The sequence below is a fragment of the Ambystoma mexicanum genome, chromosome 13 (assembly GCF_040938575.1).
Source record: "Ambystoma mexicanum isolate Mex_15411 chromosome 13, UKY_AmexF1_1, whole genome shotgun sequence".
NCBI lineage: Eukaryota > Metazoa > Chordata > Amphibia > Caudata > Ambystomatidae > Ambystoma > Ambystoma mexicanum.
This window is the reverse complement of record NC_090938.1, coordinates 751,469,974-751,484,630: the sequence shown is the minus strand read 5'-3', so window position 1 is coordinate 751,484,630 and position 14,657 is coordinate 751,469,974.

Below are 14,657 nucleotides of genomic sequence, written 5' to 3'. Positions count from 1 at the left end.
TCTTCAGGAAGGACCACAGGCACACACAGCATGCTTCAGAAAAGACCAGAGGCACTCACTGCTTGCTTCAGGAATTATCACAGGCACACACTGCATGCTTCAGGAAGGACTACAGGCACACACAGCATGCTTAAGGAAGGACCACAGGCACACACAGCATGCTCCAGAAATGACCACGGGCAAACACACCATGCTTCAGGAATGACCACAGGCACACACAGCATGCTTCAGGAATGACCAGAGGCACCCAGTGGTCACACACCGCATGCTTCATTAATGACCACAGGCACACACAGCATGCTTCAGGAATGACCACAGGCACACACAGCATTGTTCAGGAAAGACCACAGGAACACACAGCATGCTTCAGAAAGGACCACAGGCACACACATCATGCTTCGGGAATGACCACAGGCCCACACATCATGCTTCGGGAATGGCCACAGGCCCACACAGCATGCTTCGGGAATGACCACAGGCACATACTGCATGCTTCAGGAAGGACCACAGTCACACACAGCATGCTTCAGGAATGACTACAGGCACACACAGCATGCTTCAGGAAGGACCACAGGCACACACAGCATTGTTTAGGAATGACCACAGGCATACACGGCATGCTTCTGAAGGATCACAGGCACTCACAGCTTCCATCAGGAATGATCACAGGCACACAAAGCGTTGTTCAGGAATTACCATAGGCACACACAGGATGCTTCAGGAAGGACCACAGGCACACACAACATGCTCCAGAAATGACCACAGGCACACAGCATGCTTCAGAAAGGACCACAGGCACACACAGCATGCTTCAGAAAGGACCAGAGGCACTCACTGCTTGTTTCAGGAATTATCACAGGCACACACTGCATGCTTCAGGAAGGACTACAGGCACACACAGCATGCTTAAGGAAGGACCACAGGCACACACAGCATGCTCCAGAAATGACCACGGGCAAACACAACATGCTTCAGGAATGACAACAGGCACACGCAGCATGCTTCAGGAATGACCAGAGGCACACACAGCATGTTTCAGGAATGACCACAGGCACCCAGTGGTCACACGCAGCATGCTTCATTAATGACCGCAGGCACACACAGCATGTTTCAGGAATGGCACAGGCACCCACAGCATGTTTCAAGATGTTCACAGGCACATGCAGTATGCTTCAGGAAAGACCACAGGCACACAGAGCATGCTTCAGGAATGACCACAGGCACACACAAGTTGCTTCAGGAAGGACTACAGGCACACACAGCATTCTTCTGGGATGACCACAGGCACACCCAGCATGCTACAGGATGGATGCCTACAGGGACGCCCAGCATGCTTCAGGAAGGACCACAGGCACACATAGCATGCTTAAGGAAGGACTATAGGCACAGACAGCATGCTCCAGCAATGACCACAGGCACACACAGCATGTTTCAAGAATGACCACAGGCACACACAGCATGCTTCAGGAAGGACCACAGGCACACACAGCATGCTTCAGAAAGGACCAGAGACTCTCACTGCTTGCTTCAGGAATTATCACAGGCACACACAGCATGCTTCAGGAATGACCACAGGTACACACAACATTGTTCAGGAATGACGACAGGCAAACACAGCATGCTTCAGGAAGGACCACAGGCACACACATCAGGCTTCAGGAATGACCACAGGCACACGCAGTGTGCTTCAGGAATGACCATAGGCACACACCACATGCTTCAGGAATGACCACAGGCACAGACAGCATGCTTCAGGAATGACCACAGGCACACACAGCATGTTCAAGGAAGGACCACAGGCACACACAGCATGCTCCAGGAATGACCATGGGCACACTTAGCATGCTTCAGGAATGACCACAGGCACACGCAGCATGCTTCAGGAATGACCACAGGCACACACAGCATGCTCCAGGAATAACCACAGGCACACACAGCATGCTTCAGGAATGACCACTGGCACACACAGGATGCTTCAGGAAGGACCACGGGCAAACACAGCATGCTTCAGAAATGACCACAGGCACACACAGCATGCTTCAGGAAGGACCACTGGCACACACAGCATTCTTCAGAAATGACCACAGGCACACACAGCATGCTTCAGGAATGACCACAGGCACACACAATATTGTTCAGGAATGACGACAGGCAAACACAGCATGCTTCAGGAAGGACCACAGGCACACACATCAGGCTTCAGGAATGACCACAGGCACACGCAGTGTGCTTCAAGAATGACCATAGGCACACACCACATGCTTCAGGAATGACCACAGGCACAGACAGCATGCTTCAGGAATGACCACAGGCACACATGGCATGCTTCAGGAAGGACCACAGGCACACACAGCATTGTTCAGGAATGACCACAGGCACACACAGCATGCTTCAGGAATGGCCACAGGCACACACAGCATGCTTCAGGAATGACCACAGGCACACACAGCATTGTTCAGGAATGACCACAGGCATGCACAGCATGCTTCAGGAAGGACCACAGGCATACACAACATGCTTCAGGAAGGACCGCAGGCACACACAGCATGCTTCAGGATGGACTGCAGGCACACACAGCATTGTTCAGGAATGACCACAGGCACACACAGCATGCTTCAGGAAGGACCACAGGCACACACATCATGCTTCTGGAATGACCACAGGCCCACACATCATGCTTCGGGAATGGCCACAGGCCCACACAGCATGCTTCGGGAATGACCACAGGCACACACTGCATGCTTCAGGAAGGACCACAGTCACACACAGCATGCTTCAGGAATGTCTACAGGCACACATGGCATGCTTCAGGAAGGACCACAGGCACACAGAACATGTTTAAGGAAGGACCACATGCACACACAGCATGTTCCAGGAATGACCATGGGCACACTTAGCATGCTTCAGGAATGACCACAGGCACACGCAGCATGCTCCAGGCATGACCACGGGCACACACTGCATGCTTCAGGAAGGACCACTGGCACACACAGCATGCTTCAGAAAGGACCAGAGGCACTCACTGCTTGCTTCAGGAATTATCACAGGCACACATACCATGCTTCAGGAAGGACCACAGGCACACACAATATTGTTCAGGAATGACGACAGGCAAACACATATGCTTCAGGAAGGACCACAGGCACACACATCAGGCTTCAGGAATGACCACAGGTACACGCAGTGTGCTTCATGAATGACCACAGGCACACACCACATGCTTCAGGAATGACCACAGGCACAGACAGCATGCTCCAGGAATGACCACAGGCACACATGGCATGCTTCAGGAAGGACCATAGGCACACACGGCATTGTTCAGGAATGACCACAGGCAAACACAGCATGCTTCAGGAATGACCACAGGCACACACAGCATGCTTCAGGAATGACCACAGGCACACACAGCATTGTTCAGGAATGACAACAGGCATACACAGCATGCTTCAGGAAGGACCACAGGCACACACAGCATGCTTCAGGAATGACTACAGGCACACACGGCATGCTTCAGGAAGGACAACAGGCACACACAGCATTGTTTAGGAATGACCACAGGCATACACGGCATGCTTCCGAAGGATCACAGGCACTCACAGCTTCCATCAGGAATGATCACAGGCACACAAAGCGTTGTTCAGGAATGACCACAGGCACACACAGGATGCTTCAGGAAGGACCACAGGCACACACAACATGCTCCAGATATGACCACAGGCACACAGCATGCTTCAGAAAGGACCACAGGCACACACAGCATGCTTCAGCAAGGACTGCAGGCATACACAGCATGCTTAAGGAAGGACCACAGGCACACACAGCATGCTCCAGAAATGACCACGGGCAAACACAGCATGCTTCAGGAATGACCACAGGCACACGCAGCATGCTTCAGGAATGACCAGAGGCACACACAGTATGTTTCAGGAATGACCACAGACACCCACTGGTCTCACGCAGCATGCTTCATTAATGACCACAGGCACACACAGCATGTTTCAGGAATGGCCACAGGCACCCACAGCATGTTTCAAGATGTTCACAGGCACATGCAGCATGCTTCAGGAAGGACCACAGGCACACACAGCATTCTTCTGGAATGACCACAGGCACACCCAGCATGCTACAGGATGGATGCCTACAGGGACGCCCAGCATGCTTCAGGAAGGACCACAGGCACACACAGCATGCTTAAGGAAGGACTACAGGCACACACAGCATGCTCCAGGAATGACCAAAGGCACACACAGCATGCTTCAAGAATGACCACAGGCACACACAGCATGCTTCAGGAAGGACCACATGTACACACATCATTCTTCAGGAAGGACCACAGGAACGCACAGCTTGCTTCAGGAATGATCACATGCACACACAGCATACTTCAGGAAAAACCAAAGGCACACACAACATGCTTCAGGAATGACCATATGCACACACAGGATGCTTCATAAAGGACATCATGCACACACAGCATGCTTCTGCAATGACCAGAGGCACACACAACATGCTTCAGGAAGCACCACAGGCACACACAGCATGCTTCAGGAATTATCACAGGTACACACAGCATTCTTCAGGAAGGACCACAGGCACACACAGCATGTTCAAGGAAGGACCACAGGCACATACAGCATGCTCCAGGAATGACCATGGGCACACTTAGCATGCTTCAGGAATGACCACAGGCACACGCAGCATGCTTCAGGAATGACCACAGGCACATACAGCATGCCCTGGAATGACCACTGGCACACACAGGGTGCTTCAGGAAGGACCACGGCCACACACAGCATGCTTCAGAAATGACCACAGGCACACACAGCATGCTTCAGGAAGGACCACTGGCACACACAGCCTGCTTCAGAAAGGACCAGAGGCACTCACTGCTTGCTTCAGGAATTATCACAGGCACACACAGCATGCTTCAGGAAGGACCACAGGCACACACAATATTGTTCAGGAATGACGACTGGCAAACACAGCATGCTTCAGGAAGGACCACAGGCACACACATCAGGCTTCAGGAATGACCACAGGCACACGCAGTGTGCTTCAAGAATGACCATAGGCACACACCACATGCTTCAGGAATGACCACAGGCACAGACAGCATGCTTCAAGAATGACCACAGGCACGCATGGCATGCTTCAGGAAGGACCACAGGCACACACAGCATTGTTCAGGAATGACCACAGGCACACACAGCATGCTTCAGGAATGACCACAGGCACACACAGCATGCTTCGGGAATGACCACAGGCACACACAACATTGTTCAGGAATGACCACAGGCATACACAGCATGCTTCTGGAAGGACCACAGGCACAGACATCATGCTTCGGGAATGACCACAGGCCCACAAATCATGCTTCGGGAATGGCCACATGCCCACGCAGCATGCTTCGGGAATGACCACAGGCACACACTGCATGCTTCAGGAAGGACCACAGTTACACACAGCATGCTTCAGGAATGTCTACAGGCACAGAGGGCATGCTTCAGGAAGGACCACAGGCACACACAGCATTGTTAAGGAATGACCACAGGCATACACGGCATGCTTCCGAAGGATCACATCCACTCACAGCTTCCATCAGGAATGATCACAGGCACACAAAGCGATGTTCAGGAATGACCACAGGCACACACAGGATGCTTCAGGAAGGACCACAGGCACACACAACATGCTTCAGAAATGACCACAGGCACACAGCATGCTTCAGAAAGGACCTCAGGCACACACAGCATGCTTCAGAAAGGACCAGAGGCACTCACTGCTTGCTTCAGGAATTATTACAGGCACACACTGCATGCTTCAGGAAGGACTACAGGCACACACAGCATGCTTAAGGAAGGACCACAGGCACGCAGAGCATGCTCCAGAAATGACCACGGGCAAACACAGCATGCTTCAGGAATGACCACAGGCACACACAGCATGCTTCAGGAATGACCAGAGGCACACACAGCATGTTTCAGGAATGACCACAGGCACCCAGTGGTCACACACAGCATGCTTCATTAATGACCACAGGCACACACAGTATGCTTCAGGAATGACCACAGGCACACACAGCATTGTTCAGGAATGACCACAGGCATGCACAGCATGCTTCAGGAAGGACCACAGGCACACACAGCATGCTTCAGGGAGGACAGCAGGCACACACAGCATGCTTCAGGATGGACTGCAGGCACACACAGCATTGTTCAGGAATGACCACAGGCACACACAGCATGCTTCAGGAAGGACCACAGGCACACACATCATGCTTCGGGAATGACCACAGGCCCACACATCATGCTTCGGGAATGGCCACAGGCCCACACAGCATGCTTCGGGAATGACCACAGGCACACACTGCATGCTTCAGGAAGGACCACAGTCACACACAGCATGCTTCAGGAATGACTACAGGCACACATGGCATGCTTCAGGAAGGACCACAGGCACACACAGCATTGTTTAGGAATGACCACAGGCATACACAGCATGCTTCCGAAGGATCACAGGCACTCACAGCTTCCATCAGGAATGATCACAAGCACACAAAGTGTTGTTCAGGAATTACCATAGGCACACACAGCATGCTTCAGGAATGACCACAGGCACACACAGCATTGTTCAGGAATGACCACATGCATACACAGCATGCTTCAGGAACGACCACAGGCATACACAGCATGCTTCAGGAAGGACCGCAGGCACACACAACATGCTTCAGGATGGACTACAGGCACACACAGCATTGTTGAGGAATGACCACAGGCACACACACAGCATGCTTCTGGTAGGACCACAGGCACAGACATCATGCTTCGGGAATGACCACAGGCCCACAAATCATGCTTCGGGAATGGCCACAGGCCCACGCAGCATGCTTCGGGAATGACCACAGGCACACACAGCATGCTTAAGGAAGGACTACAGGCACACACAGCATGCTCCAGGAAGGACCACAGGAACGCACAGCTTGCTTCAGGAATGATCACATGCACACACAGCATACTTCATGAAAAACCAAAGGCACACACAGCATGCTTCAGGAATGACCATAGGCACACACAGGATGCTTCATAAAGGACATCATGCACACACAGCATGCTTCTGAAATGACCAGAGGCACACACAACATGCTTCAGGAAGCACCACAGGCACACACAGCATGCTTCAGAAAGGACCAGAGGCACTCACAGCTTGCTTCAGGAATTATCACAGGTACACACAGCATTCTTCAGGAAGGACCACAGGCACACACAGCATGTTCAAGGAAGGACCACAGGCAAACACAGCATGCTCCAGGAATGACCATGGGCACACTTAGCATGCTTCAGGAATGACCACAGGCACACGCAGCATGCTTCAGGAATGACCACAGGGACACACAGCATGCTCCAGGAATGACCACGGGCACACACAGCATGCTTCAGGAATGACCACTGGCAAACACAGGGTGCTTCAGGAAGGACCACGGGCACACACAGCATGCTTCAGAAATTACCACAGGCACACACAGCATACTTCAGGAAGGACCACTTGCACACACAGCATGCTTCAGAAAGGACCAGAGGCACTCACTGCTTGCTTCAGGAATTATCACAGGCACACACAGCATGCTTCAGGAAGGACCACAGGCACACACAATATTGTTCAGGAATGACGACTTGCAAACACAGCATGCTTCAGGAAGGACCACAGGCACACACATCAGGCTTCAGGAATGACCACAGGCACACGCAGTGTGCTTCAGGAATGACCATAGGCACACACCACATGCTTCAGGAATGACCACAGGCACAGACAGCATGCTTCAGGAATGACCACAGGCACACAAGGCATGCTTCAGGAAGGACCACAGGCACACACAGCATTGTTCAGGAATGACCACAGACACACACAGCATGCTTCAGGAATGAACACAGGCACACACAGCATGCTTCAGGAATGACCACAGACACACACAGCATTGTTCAGGAATTACCACATGCATACACAGCATGCTTCAGGAACGACCACAGGCATACACAGCATGCTTCAGGAAGGACCGCAGGCACACACAACATGCTTCAGGATGGACTACAGGCACACACAGCATTGTTGAGGAATGACCACAGGCACACACACAGCATGCTTCTGGAAGGACCACAGGCACATACATCATGCTTCGGGAATGACCACAGGCCCACAAATCATGCTTCGGGAATGGCCACAGGCCCACGCAGCATGCTTCGGGAATGACCACAGGCACACACTGCATGCTTCAGGAAGGACCACAGTTACACACAGCATGCTTCAGGAATGTCTACAGGCACACACGGCATGCTTCAGGAAGGACCACAGGCACACACAGCATTGTTAAGGAATGACCACAGGCATACACGGCATGCTTCTGAAGGATCACATCCAATCACAGCTTCCATCAGGAATGATCACAGGCACACAAAGCGTTGTTCAGGAATGACCACAGGCACACACAGGATGCTTCAGGAAGGACCACAGGCACACACAACATGCTTCAGAAATGACCACAGGCACACAGCAAGCTTCAGAAAGGACCACAGGCACACAAAGCATGCTTCAGAAAGGACCAGAGGCACTCACTGCTTGCTTCAGGAATTATTACAGGCACACACTGCATGCTTCAGGAAGGACTACAGGCACACACAGCATGCTTAAGGAAGGACTACAGGCACACACAGCATGCTCCAGAAATGACCACGGGCAAACACAGCATGCTTCAGGAATGACCACAGGCACACACAGCATGCTTCAGGAATGACCAGAGGCACACACAGCATGTTTCAGGAATGACCACAGGCACCCAGTGGTCACACACAGCATGCTTCATTAATGACCACAGGCACACACAGCATGCTTCAGGAAGGACCACAGGCACACACATCATGCTTCGGGAATGACCACAGGCCCACACATCATGCTTCGGGAATGGCCACAGGCCCACACAGCATGCTTCTGGAATGACCACAGGCACATACTGCATGCTTCAGGAAGGGCCACAGTCACACACAGCATGCTTCAGGAATGACTACAGGCACACACGGCATGCTTCAGGAAGGACCACAGGCACACACAGCATTGTTTAGGAATGACCACAGGCATACACGGCATGCTTCTGAAGGATCACAGGCACTCACAGCTTCCATCAGGAATGATCACAGGCACACAAAGTATTGTTCAGGAATTACCATAGGCACACACAGGATGCTTCAGGAAGGACCACAGGCACACACAACATGTTCCAGAAATGACCACAGGCACACAGCATGCTTCAGAAAGGACCACAGGCACACACAGCATGCTTCAGAAAGGACCAGAGGCACTCACTGCTTGCTTCAGGAATTATCACAGGCACACACTGCATGCTTCAGGAAGGACTACAGGCACACACAGCATGCTTAAGGAAGGACCACAGGCACACACAGCATGCTCCAGAAATGACCACGGGCAAACACAGCATGCTTCAGGAATGACCACAGGCACACACAGCATGCTTCAGGAATGACCAGAGGCACACACAGCATGTTTCAGGAATGACCACAGGTACCCAGTGGTCACACACAGCATGCTTCATTAATGACCACAGGCACACACAGCATGCTTCAGGAATGACCACAGGTACACACAGCATTGTTCAGGAATGACCACAGGCACACACAGCATGCTTCAGGAAGGACCACAGGCACACACATCATGCTTCGGGAATGACCACAGGCCCACACAGCATGCTTCAGGAATGACCAGAGGCACACACAGCATGTTTCAGGAATGACCACAGGCACCCAGTGGTCACACACAGCATGCTTCATTAATGACCACAGGCACACACAGCATGCTTCAGGAATGACCATAGGCACACACAGAATTGTTCAGGAATGACCACAGGCACACACAGCATGCTTCAGGAAGGACCACAGGCACACACATCATGCTTCGGGAATGACCACAGGCATACACATCATGCTTCGGGAATGGCCACAGGCCCACACAGCATGCTTCGGGAATGACCACAGGCACATACTGCATGCTTCAGGAAGGACCACAGTCACACACAGCATGCTTCAGGAATGACTACAGGCACACACGGCATGCTTCAGGAAGGACCACAGGCACACACAGCATTGTTTAGGAATGACCACAGGCATACACGGCATGCTTCTGAAGGATCACGGGCACTCACAGCTTCCATCAGGAATGATCACAGGCACACAAAGCGTTGTTCAGGAATTACCATAGGCACACACAGGATGCTTCAGGAAGGACCACAGGTACACACAACATGCTCCAGAAATGACCACAGGCACACAGCATGCTTCAGAAAGGACCACAGGCACACACAGCATGCTTCAGAAAAGACCAGAGGCACTCACTGCTTGCTTCAGGAATTATCACAGGCACACACTGCATGCTTCAGGAATGACCAGAGGCACACACAGCATGTTTCAGGAATGACCACAGGCACCCAGTGGTCACACACAGCATGCTTCATTAATGACCACAGGCACACACAGCATGCTTCAGGAATGACCACAGGCACACACAGCATTGTTCAGGAAAGACCACAGGCACACACAGCATGCTTCAGGAAGGACCACAGGCACACACATCATGCTTCGGGAATGACCACAGGCCCACATATCATGCTTCGGGAATGGCCACAGGCCCACACAGCATGCTTCGGGAATGACCACAGGCACATACTGCATGCTTCAGGAAGGACCACAGTCACACACAGCATGCTTCAGGAATGACTACAGGCACACACGGCATGCTTCAGGAAGGACCACAGGCACACACAGCATTGTTAAGGAAGGACTACAGGCACACACAGCATGCTCCAGAAATGACCACGGGCAAACACAGCATGCTTCAGGAATGACCACAGGCACACACAGCATGCTTCAGGAATGACCAGAGGCACACACAGCATGTTTCAGGAATGACCACAGGCACCCAGTGGTCACACACAGCATGCTTCATTAATGACCACAGGCACACACAGCATGCTTCAGGAAGGACCACAGGCACACACATCATGCTTCGGGAATGACCACAGGCCCACACATCATGCTTCGGGAATGGCCACAGGCCCACACAGCATGCTTCTGGAATGACCACAGGCACATACTGCATGCTTCAGGAAGGGCCACAGTCACACACAGCATGCTTCAGGAATGACTACAGGCACACACGGCATGCTTCAGGAAGGACCACAGGCACACACAGCATTGTTTAGGAATGACCACAGGCATACACGGCATGCTTCTGAAGGATCACAGGCACTCACAGCTTCCATCAGGAATGATCACAGGCACACAAAGTGTTGTTCAGGAATTACCATAGGCACACACAGGATGCTTCAGGAAGGGCCACAGGCACACACAACATGCTCCAGAAATGACCACAGGCACACAGCATGCTTCAGAAAGGACCACAGGCACACACAGCATGCTTCAGAAAGGACCAGAGGCACTCACTGCTTGCTTCAGGAATTATCACAGGCACACACTGCATGCTTCAGGAAGGACTACAGGCACACACAGCATGCTTAAGGAAGGACCACAGGCACACACAGCATGCTCCAGAAATGACCACGGGCAAACACAGCATGCTTCAGGAATGACCACAGGCACACACAGCATGCTTCAGGAATGACCAGAGGCACACACAGCATGTTTCAGGAATGACCACAGGCACCCAGTGGTCACACACAGCATGCTTCATTAATGACCACAGGCACACACAGCATGCTTCAGGAATGACCAAAGGTACACACAGCATTGTTCAGGAATGACCACAGGCACACACAGCATGCTTCAGGAAGGACCACAGGCACACACATCATGCTTCGGGAATGACCACAGGCCCACACAGCATGCTTCAGGAATGACCAGAGGCACACACAGCATGTTTCAGGAATGACCACAGGCACCCAGTGGTCACACACAGCATGCTTCATTAATGACCACAGGCACACACAGCATGCTTCAGGAATGACCAAATGCACACACAGCATTGTTCAGGAATGACCACAGGCACACACAGCATGCTTCAGGAAGGACCACAGGCACACACATCATGCTTCGGGAATGACCACAGGCATACACATCATGCTTCGGGAATGGCCACAGGCCCACACAGCATGCTTCGGGAATGACCACAGGCACATACTGCATGCTTCAGGAAGGACCACAGTCACACACAGCATGCTTCAGGAATGACTACAGGCACACACGGCATGCTTCAGGAAGGACCACAGGCTCACACAGCATTGTTTAGGAATGACCACAGGCATACACGGCATGCTTCTGAAGGATCACGGGCACTCACAGCTTCCATCAGGAATGATCACAGGCACACAAAGCGTTGTTCAGGAATTACCATAGGCACACACAGGATGCTTCAGGAAGGACCACAGGTACACACAACATGCTCCAGAAATGACCACAGGCACACAGCATGCTTCAGAAAGGACCACAGGCACACACAGCATGCTTCAGAAAAGACCAGAGGCACTCACTGCTTGCTTCAGGAATTATCACAGGCACACACTGCATGCTTCAGGAAGGACTACAGGCACACACAGCATGCTTAAGGAAGGACCACAGGCACACACAGCATGCTCCAGAAATGACCACGGGCAAACACACCATGCTTCAGGAATGACCACAGGCACACACAGCATGCTTCAGGAATGACCACAGGCACACACAGCATGCTCCAGAAATGACCACGGGCAAACACATCATGCTTCGGGAATGACCACAGGCCCACACAGCATGCTTCAGGAATGACCAGAGGCACACACAGCATGTTTCAGGAATGACCACAGGCACCCAGTGGTCACACACAGCATGCTTCATTAATGACCACAGGCACACACAGCATGCTTCAGGAATGACCATAGGCACACACAGCATTGTTCAGGAATGACCACAGGCACACACAGCATGCTTCAGGAAGGACCACAGGCACACACATCATGCTTCGGGAATGACCACAGGCATACACATCATGCTTCGGGAATGGCCACAGGCCCACACAGCATGCTTCGGGAATGACCACAGGCACATACTGCATGCTTCAGGAAGGACCACAGTCACACACAGCATGCTTCAGGAATGACTACAGGCACACACGGCATGCTTCAGGAAGGACCACAGGCACACACAGCATTGTTTAGGAATGACCACAGGCATACACGGCATGCTTCTGAAGGATCACGGGCACTCACAGCTTCCATCAGGAATGATCACAGGCACACAAAGCGTTGTTCAGGAATTACCATAGGCACACACAGGATGCTTCAGGAAGGACCACAGGTACACACAACATGCTCCAGAAATGACCACAGGCACACAGCATGCTTCAGAAAGGACCACAGGCACACACAGCATGCTTCAGAAAAGACCAGAGGCACTCACTGCTTGCTTCAGGAATTATCACAGGCACACACTGCATGCTTCAGGAAGGACTACAGGCACACACAGCATGCTTAAGGAAGGACCACAGGCACACACAGCATGCTCCAGAAATGACCACGGCCAAACACACCATGCTTCAGGAATGACCACAGGCACACACAGCATGCTTCAGGAATGACCAGAGGCACACACAGCATGTTTCAGGAATGACCACAGGCACCCAGTGGTCACACACAGCATGCTTCATTAATGACCACAGGCACACACAGCATGCTTCAGGAATGACCACAGGCACACACAGCATTGTTCAGGAAAGACCACAGGCACACACAGCATGCTTCAGGAAGGACCACAGGCACACACATCATGCTTCGGGAATGACCACAGGCCCACATATCATGCTTCGGGAATGGCCACAGGCCCACACAGCATGCTTCGGGAATGACCACAGGCACATACTGCATGCTTCAGGAAGGACCACAGTCACACACAGCATGCTTCAGGAATGACTACAGGCACACACGGCATGCTTCAGGAAGGACCACAGGCACACACAGCATTGTTAAGGAAGGACTACAGGCACACACAGCATGCTCCAGAAATGACCACGGGCAAACACAGCATGCTTCAGGAATGACGACAGGCACACACAGCATGCTTCAGGAATGACCAGAGGCACACACAGCATGTTTCAGGAATGACCACAGGCACCCAGTGGTCACACACAGCATGCTTCATTAATGACCACAGGCACACACAGCATGCTTCAGGAAGGACCACAGGCACACACATCATGCTTCGGGAATGACCACAGGCCCACACATCATGCTTCGGGAATGGCCACAGGCCCACACAGCATGCTTCTGGAATGACCACAGGCACATACTGCATGCTTCAGGAAGGGCCACAGTCACACACAGCATGCTTCAGGAATGACTACAGGCACACACGGCATGCTTCAGGAAGGACCACAGGCACACACAGCATTGTTTAGGAATGACCACAGGCATACACGGCATGCTTCTGAAGGATCACAGGCACTCACAGCTTCCATCAGGAATGATCACAGGCACACAAAGTGTTGTTCAGGAATTACCATAGGCACACACAGGATGCTTCAGGGAGGACCACAGGCACACACAACATGCTCCAGAAATGACCACAGGCACACAGCATGCTTCTGAAAGGACCACAGGCACACACAGCATG